This window comes from Taudactylus pleione, unplaced genomic scaffold, assembly GCF_031769625.1.
Source record: "Taudactylus pleione unplaced genomic scaffold, aTauple2 ptg000184l, whole genome shotgun sequence".
In the NCBI taxonomy this organism is placed as follows: Eukaryota; Metazoa; Chordata; class Amphibia; order Anura; family Myobatrachidae; genus Taudactylus; species Taudactylus pleione.
Window position 1 is genome coordinate 10,723,259 of NW_028284586.1, and position 11,743 is coordinate 10,735,001.

Sequence of the window (11,743 nt, forward strand, 5' to 3'; positions counted from 1 at the left end):
GAGCAGGGTCTGAGCATAGCAGCTAGGAACAGGTAACAGCAAGGGAGCACAGAGAACTAGTACTCAGCTTGCACTTGGATAAATGTTGCACTGGCAAAGAAAGGACTGCTCAGCAGCTCTTAAATACCAAAGGAAGTGCATGGTTGCTAGGATTCCTGATAATGCTCTGGCTGGATTGGCTGAAATGAGTCACCTGATGAAATCCAAGATGGCGACGCCCATGTTGTGCTGCAGCACTGCCTAAAGTGACCCAAACTGACACCTGCATTCAGGACTCTGTGCCTGTGTGACCCTGAGTTATGCAGCGCTGACCTCCAGATGCCCACGCCCCCGCCAGAGGGACCCAGTCATAGCATCTGAACAGGTAGGGCTTGCTGGCACCGGACACACACAGCCCTGGTTGTGACAGTACCCTCTCCTTTACGGGTGACCTCCGGGCACCTCTTGGGTTTTTCAGGATTTTCAGAACAGAAATTGCGAAGAAGACGGGGAGCATTGACGTCCTCTTCTGTTACCCAACACCTTTCTTCGGGACCGTACCCCTTCCGGTCCACCAAATATTGGAGTGGTCCATGGCGGTATCGGGAATCCAGGATTTGTTTAATCTCAAACTCCACTCCTCTCTTGGTATGGATCTTGGTAATGGTTTGAGAAGAGAGATGTGGAAGGAGTTTGGAATTTTAAGATATGTGGGAAGTCATAGTCTGTAAGCCACGGGATTGATCACCTCCGTAATAGTAAATGGACCGATGAAGCAGGGAGCAAACTTCATAGAAGGCACTCGGAGTCGTAGGTTACGGGTAGAAAGCCACACCTGGTCCCCTACTTTCATACTAGGAACAATCCACTTCCTGTCAGCCCCTAATTTGTAACGATGGGAGGTATTCAGTAGAGAGGCATGAACCTGAGCCCAAATTCATGAGAAGTCTTGCAGAGAGGTGGATACAGCAGGAACATCGAAGACTGGAAGACCTTGGAACTCTGGGATGATGACCATAAACCAAAAAGGAGTCTGCCCTGTAGAAGAATGATATGAGCTGTTGTGTACAAACTCCGCCCAGGGTAAACAATCCACCCAATCGTCCTGTGAAGAAGACATGTACATCCTTAAGAACATTTCCAGATCCTGATTCACTCTTTCTGTGCTCCCATTGGAGGTGATAGGCTGTGGAGAATTTCAACTTGACTTGTAGAGCAGGAACATAAGGCTCTCCAAAATTTTGCCACAAACTGAACTCCCCAGTCAGAAACGATCTCAGTTGGGAGTCCATGCAGACGATATATATGGGTGATGAAAATCTGGGCTAGTTCAGGAGCGGACGGTAATTTTTTGAGGGGTGTAGTGCTCCATTTTAGAAAAACGATCAATCACGACCCAGATGGTAGTGTAACCCTTAGAATCAGGCAGGTTGGTTATGAAATCCATGGACAAGTGGGTCCAAGGCTGGGTCGGAATGGACAGAGGTCTCAATTCACCTGCGGGTGCTTGCCGTGGAATCTTATGCTGAGCGCACTGGGTACAGGAGGAGATGATCCCGGAGATTTCGGCCTTCATGGCAGGCCACCAATAAGATTGCTGGAGAAATTCCAGGGTTTTGCGAATACCCGTATGTCTGGAAAAGCTGGACTTATGAGCCCAGGTTAGAAGTTGTTTCCTGAGATTCGGGGCCACAAAGATCTTCCCCGGAGGTGGTTGAATATTAGCAGCAGCAAACACTCTGGGTTCCAGGTCAGGTGTCTCCCCAAGATCTTCTGTAGTGCTTTCAGACGAGAAGGATCGTGACAGGGCATCTGCTTTCAGATTTTGAGCTCCCGGGCAGAAGGTTAAAGAGAAATCGAAACTAGCATAGAAGATCACCCACCAGGCTAAAAACGAGGACTGACACAATGAATGTTCTTTAGGAAGAGCATGATCCGTATAGACGGTGATTGGGTGCTTGGCACCTTCAAGCAAATACCGCCACTCCTCGAAGGCAAGTTTGACAGCTAACAGTTCTTGTTCCCCAATAGGGTAATTTTTCTCGGCTGGCAGAATTTTCTTGAAGAAATACCGACATGGATGGACTCGATTATCCTCGAACTTTTGAAAGAGGACAGCTCCAACTGCGTCTGAGGAGGCATCCACCTCCAACAGAAAAGGTCTATTCATGTCAGGTTGTCTTAGGATTGGAGCGGAGACAAATGCTTTTTTTAATAATTGAAAAGAAGATTCGGTCTCTGGAGGCCATTGTGAAGGGATTGCCCCCTTACGAGTCAGAGCAGCTTATTGGTGTTACTAGGGTGGAGAAGCCTTTGATAAAACGTCTATAATATTTGGCAAACCCCAGGAATCTTTGGATCACCTTAAGGGAGCCATGATGGGACCAGTCAAGAATGGCTTGTACCTTTTGGGGATACATCTTCAATCCTGAGCGGAGATGATATACCCCATGAAAGAGATGGAGGACACACCGGAGACACATTTCTCAAGCTTACAGTACAAACGGTTCTTTCGTAAGCGAGATAGGACCTCTTTTACATGTTATTGATGCTTCTCTGGAGAGGAAGGAAAAAATCAAAATATCGTCAAGATAAACTACGACAGAAGAATACAGCAGGTCTCTGACAATCTCATTTACGAATCCTTGGAAGACTGCGGGGGCATTACATAGGCCAACAGGCATCACCAGATATTCAAAATGTCCATCCCAAGTATTGAATGTGGTCTTCCATTCATCTCCCGGACGGATTCTGATGAGGTTGTAGGCCCCTCTTAAATCTAATTTTGTAAAAATGGTAGCACCCTTGACTCTGTCAAATAGTTCGGTAATAAGCGGCAATGGGTAGCGATTTTTTACAGTAATGTCATTCAGGCCCCGGTAGTCAATACAGGGTCGAAGACCTCCATCCTTTTTGGAGAGGAAGAAGAATCCCGCCCCGGCTGGGGAGGTGGAAGGCCTAATGAAGCCCTTTTGCAAATTTTCCAGAATATATTCAGACATCGCTTTGGTCTCAGGCAGGGATAGAGGGTACGTGCGACCCCGAGGTAGTGACTTGCCAGGAATCAATTCAATAGGACAGACCCAGTCCCGATGGGATGGTAACGAGTCAGCTCCAGCCTTACAAAAGACATCACAAAAGGAAGCATATTGGTAAGGAATTTGTGCATTTTCGGGGATGTGTATTTTCCTCACAGACTTAACACAGGGTAAACAAGATGTATGACAAGCCTCTCCCCGCGACAAGATTTCCATAGAGTCCCAGTCAATCTTAGGGTTATGACGGCATAACCAGGGGTATCCCAATATAACCCCTTGTGAGACCTTGGGGATGACTAGAAATTGTATAGACCCAGTATGAAGAGCCCCTATGCGGAATCGTATAGGGAAGGTAACAAAAGATACAGTTCCGTTATGAATTCGGCTTCCGTCAACCGCAGACAGGGCGATATCTTGGTCAAGTGTCTTGACGGGTATTTGGAATTTCTTGACAAGTTCAGCTGTGATGAAATTCTCTTCTGCTCCAGAATCAAGGAGAGAAAGCACAGTTTTATTATCTGTCCCATCTCCAGAGAGAGAGAAAGAGTAGATTCTTTCTTGGATGGAGACAGTGTCATGACTCCTAACCTGGTGTCACCGATGCCAGTTAGGAGCGAAAGTTTCCCGGGTGCTGAGGGCAGAACATTACCATATGACCATTTCCACTGCAATACAAGCACAAGTTCTCTCGGCAACGTCTTTGCCGCTCCTCGGGAGATAAATGGGCTCTGTTAATTTGCATAGGTCCATCACCAACAGGTTCTGGCATGGAAGTACTAGAAGCATTAAACAGTCGAAATTGATAGCGGTCTCCCTTAGATTTCTTGACTTGGCATTCCCTATATCTCTGATCCACCTTGTTACAGAGGGAAATAACCCCATCCAGGGAAGAAGGAAGGTCTCTTGTCGCCAGATCATCCTTCACCCGGTCCGAGCGGCCACTCCAGAAAGCTGTTATCAGAGCCTCTTCATTCCATCCCAACTCTGAGGCCAGTGTCTGAAACTGAATGACGTACTGGCTCACAGAACGGTTGCCTTGGCGAAGTCGCATAATCTCAGCAGCAGCCAAAGTTGTTCTCCCTGGCTCATCGCAAATCCTCCTAAAGGAGGCCAGAAATTCAGGATAACTGTCCAAGATTGGGTCAGATCTTTCCCAGAGAGGAGATACCCAGTCCAGAGCAGACCCAGACAGAAGGGACACAATGTAGGCCACCTTGGCCTTAGCTGAAGGAAAGTTCACTGGTTGCAGCGTGAAGTGTACGTCACACTGGTTGAGGAATCCTCTGCACAGTTTCGGGTTCCCATCAAAATTATTAGGCGTCGACAGATGTAGATGGGATGGGGCAGCTGGAGCGGGAATGACCGAGGAAACTGGCTGGCTAGTGGAGGTCGGCATATTCATGGTGATCAGCGAAGCCTGTAAATTATCCTGGTGGAGAGACATCTCCTGGAAAACCTGGGCCATTTGTCACTGCAAAGCTTCCAGCCACTCCAGGCGGCTGACGATGCCTTGGAGAATATCTGTCCTGGGATCCTGTCCACTGGCCGAATCCATTTGACCAGTGCAAACTGTCACGGGTGAAAGAGGATTTGGACCCGGAGTGGAATCAGGAGAGACTTTCAGGGCAGATTGCTGGTACTGGAAGGATGCAGGCTTCAGAGGGGTATTATTCATGCATTACCCGATGGCAGGTGGTGATCCAGACAGAAGTATACACGATAGGTAAGCAGGGTATAGGCAACTGGTAACTGCATGACTGGGGAGAAGCACAGACTGTTCGGATATCAGCAGAAGTCCCCCTAGGGGTGGTAGCCTGGAGTAGCGCTGCTGTCACACAGAGGTCTGACGAGGGTGACTGGAGTCTGGAGCGAGCAGGGTCTGAGGATAGCAGCTAGGAACAAGTAACAGCAAGGGAGCACAGAGAACTAGTACCCAGCTTGCACTGGCAAAGAAAGGACTGCTCAGCAGCTCTTAAATACCAAAGGAAGTGCATGGTTGCTAGGATTCCTGATAATGCTCTCGCTGGATTGGCTGAAATGAGTCACCTGATGAATATCCAAGATGGCGACGCCCATGTTGTGCTGCAGCACTGCCTAAAGTGTCCCAAACTGACACCTGCGTGACCCTGAGGAACCCCACCACAGTGTCCGAACAGGTAAGGCTTGCTGGCCCCGGACACACACAGCCCTGGTTGTGACACACTTCTTGCTTTGGCAGCTTATGCGCCTGGTTTACTTCAAGTCATCATCATCAATGCGTATTTATTTATATTTTAACTTATTTTATAGCTCACACATATTCCATGGTACTTTACAGAGTACAGAGAGTATTTAGTTATTCACATCAGTCTCTGCCCCAGTGGAGCTAACAATCTATGGGCCTGATTCAGAGCCGGTCGCTATTCCAGAAAATAGGGGTGGCTATTCAAATGAACCGTTCGCTGTTTGCAGTCTGTTCACGCCTCTAGGTCTGAACGAGCGAACAAAACTTGCGGTCGTTTTTTGGGAAACTACGCCCCCTGGCCGCTCGCATCCTACGTCATGTCAGCTATTTATTAGATTAATCGAGTACATCGAACAGGGTATGAGCTGCTCGCTATTCTTGTGGTTGGTTTTTGCTACCACAATTTTGCGAGCAGTTCTGGCTAAAAAAAAAAACAGTGACGTGGTCAATGACGCTGCTGTTTTAAATATGCACACCCATAAAACGCCCGTTTTGACCTTTAAGCACGCCTGCGATCGGATCTCCACTCCCCGTTTTCAAGCACCTTCCCCTGTTACCACCCACATACGCCTCATCCTGTCACTCAAATTAGCATGCATTCGCTACTTTGCGAGCACATGAATTTCGGCCGCTCTGACTGGTTCGCGCATGCGTATAACGATCCGTACGCATGCGCAGTTTGGCAAACATCGCTCGGAGCGAACGAGCTGCCGCTTACGAGTGGCTCTGAATCAGGCCCTATATATTTAAGCATCTAAAGGAAGAAACCAATTTAGTACATGTCTGAATAAAATCTGTCATACCTTCTCAGTAGCAAATGAAGAATTTTGAAAGTGAGGTTTATAAATAATTGTGTGTCGCTGGAAAGGGGACGTGGCCTCACTGTATGGGGTGTGGTCTTGCAACAAGGGGCGTGGCCTCAAATGAAAAGACTACCTTCTGACTAAATGACATTATCATAACCATGGGATTAGGGACAGCAAAACCAACTGCTGTTTTCCCAATTCCTGTTCTATGGCACACCATCAGTCCCGTCCCCCCCACAGGAGAAAAAAACACATTGTTCCCCCACAGAAGACACCACTTTGCTCTCCCACAGAACATACCACATTACTCACCCACAGAATATACCACACGGAATATACCACATTGCTCCCCACAGAACATACCACATTGCTCTCCCACAGAACATACCACATTGCTCCTCACAGAATATACCACACAGAATATAGCACATTGCTCCCCACAGAACATTCTGTACCACATTGCTCCCCACAGAACATACCACATAGCTCCCCACAGAACATACATTGCTCCCCACAGAACATACCACATTGCTCTCCCATAGAACATACCACATTGCTCCCCAAAGAAAATACCACATTGCTCCCCACAGAACATACTGTAGCACATTGCTCCCCACAGAATATACCACATTGCTCCCCACAGAACATACCACATTGCTCTCCCACAGAACATACCACATTGCTCTCCCACAGAACATACCACATTGCTCCCCACAGAATATACCACATGGAATATATCACATTGCTCCCCACAGAACATACTGTACCACATTGCTCCCCACAGAATATACCACACTGAATATACCACATTGCCGCCACAGAACATACTGTACCACATTGCTTCCCACAGAATATACCACATTGCTCCCCATAGAACATACTGTACCACATTGCTCCCCACAGAACATACCACATTGCTCCCCACAGAACATACCACATTGGTCCCCACAGAACATACTTTACCTCATTGCTCCACAAAGAACATACATTGCTCCCCACAGAACATACCACATTGCTCTCCCATAGAACATACCACATTGCTCCCCAAAGAAAATACCACATTGCTCCCCACAGAACATACTGTAGCACATTGCTCCCCACAGAATATACCACATTGCTCCCCACAGAACATACATTGCTCCCCACAGAACATACCACATTGCTCTCCCACAGAACATACCACATTGCTCTCTCACAGAACATACCACATTGCTCCCCACAGAATATACCACACAGAATATACCACATTGCTCCCCACAGAACATACTGTACCACTGCTTCCCACAGAATATACCACATTGCTCCCCACAGAACATACCACATTGGTCTCCCACAGAACATACCACATTGCTCTCTCACAGAACATACCACATTGCTCCCCACAGAATATACCACACAGAATATACCACATTGCTCCCCACAGAAAATACTGTACCACATTGCTTCCCACAGAATATATCACATTGCTCCCCATAGAACATACTGTACCACATTGCTCCCCACAGAACATACCACATTGCTCTCCCACAGAACATACCACATTGATCCTCACAGAATATAACACAGAATATACCACATTGCTCCCCACAGAACATTCTGTACCACATTGCTCCCCACAGAACATACCACATTGCTCCCCACAGAACATACCACATTGCTCCCCACAGAACATACTTTATCTCATTGCTCCACACAGAACATACATTGCTCCCCACAGAACATACCACATTGCTCTCCCACAGAACATACCACATTGCTCCCTACAGAATATACCACATTGCTCCTCACAGAACATACTGTAGCACATTGCTCCCCACAGAACATACATTGCTCCCCACAGAACATACCACATTGCTCTCCCACAGAACATACCACATTGCTCTCTCACAGAACATACCACATTGCTCCCCACAGAATATACCACAAGGAATATACCACATTGCTCCCCACAGAACATACTGTACCACTGCTTCCCACAGAATATACCACATTGCTCCCCACAGAACATACCACATTGCTCTCTCACAGAACATACCACATTGCTCCCCACAGAATATACCACACAGAATATACCACATTGCTCCCCACAGAAAATACTGTACCACATTGCTTCCCACAGAATATATCACATTGCTCCCCATAGAACATACTGTACCACATTGCTCCCCACAGAACATACCACATTGCTCTCCCACAGAACATACCACATTGATCCTCACAGAATATAACACAGAATATACCACATTGCTCCCCACAGAACATTCTGTACCACATTGCTCCCCACAGAACATACCACATTGCTCCCCACAGAACATACCACATTGCTCCACACAGAACATACTTTACCACATTACTCCACACAGAACATACATTGCTCCCCACAGAACATACCACATTGCTCTCCCACAGAACATACCACATTGCTCCCTACAGAATATACCACATTGCTCCTCACAGAACATACTGTAGCACATTGCTCCACACAGAACATATATTGCACCCCACAGAACATACCACATTGCTCTCCCACAGAACATACCACATTGCTCTCTCACAGAACATACCACATTGCTCCGCACAGAATATACCACATTGCTCCCCACAGAACATACTGTACCACATTGCTTCCCACAGAATATACCACATTGCTCCCCACAGAACATACCACATTGGTCTCCCACTTAACATACCACATTGCTCTCTCACAGAACATACCACATTGCTCCCACAGAATATACCACACAGAATATACCACATTGCTCCCCACAGAAATACTGTACCACATTGCTTCCCACAGAATATATCACATTGCTCCCCATAGAACATACTGTACCACATTGCTCCCCACAGAACATACCACATTGCTCTCCCACAGAACATACCACATTGCTCTCCCACAGAACATACCACATTGCTCCCCACAGAATATACCACACGGAATATACCACATTGCTCCCCACAGAACATACTGTACCATATTGCTCCCCACAGAACATACCACATTGCTCTCCCACAGAACATACCACATTGCTCCCCACAGAATATACCACATTGCTCCCCGCAGAACATACCACATTGTTCCCCACAGAATATACCACATTGCTCGCCATAGAACATACTACATTGCTCTCCCACAGAACATACCACATTGCTCTCCCACAGAATATACCACATTGCTCCCCACAAAATATACCACACGGAATATACCACATTGCTCCCCACAGAACATACTGTACCATATTGCTCCCCACAGAACATACCACATTGCTCTCCCACAGAACATACCACGTTGCTCCCCACAGAATATACCACACGGAATATACCACATTGCTCCCCACAGAACATACTGTACCATATTGCTCCCCACAGAACATACCACATTGCTCTCCCACAGAACATACCACATTGCTCCCCACAGAATATACCACATTGCTCCCCACAGAACATACCACATTGCTCCCCACAGAATATACCACATTGCTCTCCCACAGAACATACCACATTGCTCTCTCACAGAACATACCACATTGCTCCCCACAGAATATACCACACTGAATATACCACATTGCCACCACAGAACATACTGTACCACATTGCTTCCCACAGAATATACCACATTGCTCCCCATAGAACATACTGTACCACATTGCTCCCCACAGAACATACCACAGTGCTCTCCACAGAACATACCACATTGCTCCTCACAGAATATAACACAGAATATACCACATTGCTCCACACAGAACATTCTGTACCACATTGCTCCCCACAGAACATACCACATTGCTCCCCACAGAACATACCACATTGCTCCCCACAGAACATACTTTACCTCATTGCTCCACACAGAACATACATTGCTCCCCACAGAACATACCACATTGCTCTCCCACAGAACATACCACATTGCTCCCTACAGAATATACCACATTGCTCCTCACAGAACATACTGTAGCACATTGCTCCCCACAGAACATACATTGCTCCCCACAGAACATACCACATTGCTCTCCCACAGAACATACCACATTGCTCTCTCACAGAACATACCACATTGCTCCCCACAGAATATACCACACAGAATATACCACATTGCTCCCCACAGAACATACTGTACCACTGCTTCCCACAGAATATACCACATTGCTCCCCACAGAACATACCACATTGGTCTCCCACAGAACATACCACATTGCTCTCTCACAGAACATACCACATTGCTCCCCACAGAATATACCACACAGAATATACCACATTGCTCCCCACAGAAAATACTGTACCACATTGCTTCCCACAGAATATATCACATTGCTCCCCATAGAACATACTGTACCACATTGCTCCCCACAGAACATACCACATTGCTCTCCCACAGAACATACCACATTGCTCTCCCACAGAACATACCACATTGCTCCCCACAGAATATACCACACGGAATATACCACATTGCTCCCCACAGAACATACTGTACCATATTGCTCCCCACAGAACATACCACATTGCTCTCCCACAGAACATACCACATTGCTCCCCACAGAATATACCACCTTGCTCCCCACAGAACATACCACATTGCTCCCCACAGAATATACCACATTGCTCCCCATAGAACATACTACATTGCTCTCCCACAGAACATACCACATTGCTCTCCCACAGTATATACCACATTGCTCCCCACAAAATATACCACACGGAATATACCACATTGCTCCCCACAGAACATACTGTACCACATTGCTCCCCATAGAAAATATACCACATTGCTCCCCATAGAACATACCACATTGCTCCCCACAGAATATACCACATTGCTCCCTATAGAACATACTGTACCACATTGCTCCTCACAGAATATACCACATTGCTTCCCACAGAATATATCACATTGCTCCCCCACAGAACATACCACATTGCTCCCCACAGAAAATACCATATTGCTCCCAACAGAACATACTGTAGCACATTGCTCCCCACAGAATATACCACATTGCTCCCCACAGAACATACCACATTGCTCTCCCACAGAACATACCACATTGCTCTCCCACAGAACATACCACATTGCTCCCCACAGAATATACCACACAGAATATACCACATTGCTCCCCACACAACATACTGTACCACATTGCTCCCCACAGAATATACCACATTGCTCCCCACAGAGCATACTGTACCACATTGCTCCCCATAGAACATACCACATTGCTCCCCACAGAATATACCACATTGCTCCCCATAGAACATACTGTACAACATTGCTCCCCACAGAATATACCACATTGCTTCCCACAGAATATATCACATTGCTCCCCCACAGAACATACCACATTGCTCCCCACAGAATATACCACATTGCTCCCAACAGAACATACTGTAGCACATTGCTCCCCACAGAACATACCACATTGCTCTCCCACAGAACATACCACATTGCTCTCCCACAGAACATACCACATTGCTCCCCACAGAATATACCACACAGAATATACCACATTGCTCCCTGCAGAACATACTGTACCACATTGCTCCCCACAGAATATACCACATTGCTCCCCATAGAACATACTGTACCACATTGCTCCCCACAGAATATACCACATTGCTTCCCACAGAATATATCACATTGCTCCCCCACAGAACATACCACATTGCTCCCCACAGAAAATACCATATTGCTCCCAACAGAA